Source organism: Arachis ipaensis, chromosome B6 (genome assembly GCF_059453495.1).
Source record: "Arachis ipaensis isolate K30076 ecotype BB chromosome B6, ASM5945349v1, whole genome shotgun sequence".
Lineage (NCBI taxonomy): Eukaryota > Viridiplantae > Streptophyta > Magnoliopsida > Fabales > Fabaceae > Arachis > Arachis ipaensis.
In genome coordinates this window covers 48,015,937-48,018,502 of record NC_142441.1, presented here as the reverse complement: position 1 = coordinate 48,018,502, position 2,566 = coordinate 48,015,937, and the positions used below count along the sequence as shown (strand labels likewise).

The following is a 2,566-nucleotide window of genomic DNA, read 5'->3' as shown; positions in this document are numbered from 1 at the left end:
AAACTCGCGAGTGCTGGGCGTTAGTGACAGACGCAAAAGGAGGGTGAATCCTATTCCAGCATGATCGAGAACCGACAGATGATTAGCCGTGCTGTGACAGAGCATGTGAGCATATTTTTCACTGAGAGGAGGGGATGTAGCCACTGACAACGGTGATGCCCTTGCATAAAGCCAGCTATGGAAAGGAGTAAGACTCATTGGATGAAGATAGCAGGAAAGCAGAGGTTCAGAGGAATGAAAAGCATCTCCATTCGCTTATCTGAAATTCCTACCAATGACTTACATAAGTACCTCTATCCCTATTCTATTATTTATTATTCAAAAACATCATTATCAATTTATATCTGCCTAAATGAGATTTGCAAGGTGACCATAGCTTGCTTCATACCGACAATCTCCGTGGGATTCAACCCTTACTCACGTAAGGTATTACTTGGACGACCCAGTGCACTTGCTGGTTAGTTACACGGAGTTGTGAACTATGGTCTTGGCATCATGTTTTTGGCGCCATTACCAGGGAAAGAAAGAGCGATGAATTTTACATAATTAAAGTGTAATCACGATTCCGCGTACCAGTTGTGGCCTCCCAACACCAAACTTAGAGTTTGATAGTGGGGGCTCTGGTTGACTCTGTTCTGAGAGAAGCTTTTGATGCTTCCTCTCCTTGTTTATAGAAGGGTAACCTTGAGTTGTAAATACAAGGGAGTCCTCATTCAGTTGAAGGACTAATTCACCTCTGTCAACATCAATCACAGCTCTTGCTGTGGCTAGGAAAGGTCTTCCAAGGATAATGGATTCATCCTCATCCTTCCCAGTATCAAGGATTATGAAATCAGCAGGGATGTAAAGGCCTTCAACCTTTATTAACATGTCCTCTACTTGTCCATAAGCCTGTTTTCTTGAATTGTTTGCCATCTCTAATGAGATTTTAGTAGCTTGCACCCCATAGATTCCCAGTTTCTTTATTACAGAGAGGGGCATGAGGTTTATCCCTGAACCAAGGTCACACAGAGCCTTTTCAAAGATCATGTTGCCTATGGTACAAGGTATTACGAACTTTCCAGGATCCTGTTTCTTCTGAGGCAATGTCAGTTGATCCAGATCACTTAGTTCATTGGTGAACAAGGGAGGTTCATCTTCCCAAGTCTCAATACCAAATAATTTGTCGTTCAGCTTCATGATTGCACCAAGGTACTTGGTGACTTGCTCCTCAGTAACATCCTCATTCTCTTCAGAAGAGGAATACTCATCAGAGCTCATGAATGGCATAAGGAGGTTTAATAGAATCTCTATGGTCTCTGGATGAGCCTCAGATTCCTTTGGTTCCTCAGAGGGAAACTCCTTATTGATCACTGGACGTCCCAGGAGGTCTTCCTCCTTGGGATTCACGTCCTCTCCTTCCCTTACAGGTTCGGCCATGGTGATTAATTCAATGGCCTTGCACTCTCGTTTTGGATTTTCTTCTGTATTGCTTGGGAGAGTACTATGAGGGATTTCAGTGATCCTTTTACTCAGCTGGCCCACTTGTGCTTCCAAATTTCTAATGGAAGACCTTGTTTCATTCATGAAACTCACAGTGGCCTTAGATAGATCAGAGACTAAGTTTGCTAAATTAGAGGTATTTTGTTCAGAGTTCTCTGTCTGTTACTGAGTGGATGATGGAAAAGGCTTGCTGTTGCGAAACCTGTATCTTCCACCATTATTAAAGCCTTGTTGAGGCTTTTGTTGATCCTTCCATGAGAAATTTGGATGATTTCTCCATGATGAGTTATAGGTGTTTCCATAAGGTTCACCCATATAATTTACCTCTGCTATTGCAGGATTTTCAGGATCATAAGCTTCTTCTTCAGAAGATGCCTCTTGAGTACTGTTGGATGTAGCTTGCATTCCATTCAGACTCTGAGAGATCATATTGACTTGCTGAATCAATATTTTTTTCTAAGCCAATATGGCATTCAGAGTATCAATTTCAAGAACTCCCTTCTTCATAGGTGTCCCATTATTCACAGGATTCCTTTAAGTGTACATAAACTGGTTATTAGCAACCATGTCAATGAGTTCTTGAGCTTCTGCAGGCGTTTTCTTTAGGTGAATGGATCCACCTGCAGAGGTATCTAATGACATTTTAGCTAATTCAGACAAACCATCATAGAATATATCCAGGATGGTCCATTCTGAAAGCATGTCAGAAGAACACTTTTTGGTCAGTTCTTTGTATCTCTCCCAAGCTTCATAGAGGGATTCACCTTCTTTCTGTCTGAAGGTCTGAACATCCACTCTAAGCTTGCTCAGCTTTTGAGGAGGAAAGAACTTGGCTAAGAAAGCCTTGACCAGCTTGTCCCAAGAGTTCATGCTATCCTTAGGTTGAGAGTCCAACCATACTCTAGCTCTGTCTCTTACAGCAAAAGGGAAAAGCATGAGCCTGTAGACTTCAGGATCTTCTCTATTAGTCTTAACAGTATCACATATTTGCAAGAATTCAATTAAGAACTGAAAAGGATCTTCGGATGGAAGTCCATGAAACTTGCAGTTCTGCTGCATCAGAGAAACTAATTGAAGTTTCAGC

The 2,566-nt window shown here is 41.8% G+C and overlaps 1 non-coding gene across 1 annotated transcript; it reads left to right on the top strand.

Annotated features, from left to right (window-relative positions):
- Positions 1-2,178: 2,178 nt before the first annotated feature.
- LOC148555455 (small nucleolar RNA R71) lies at positions 2,179-2,286 on the top strand. The gene has a single exon (XR_015887650.1). It is a non-coding gene; the product is annotated as a small nucleolar RNA R71 (small nucleolar RNA).
- Positions 2,287-2,566: the final 280 nt, after the last annotated feature.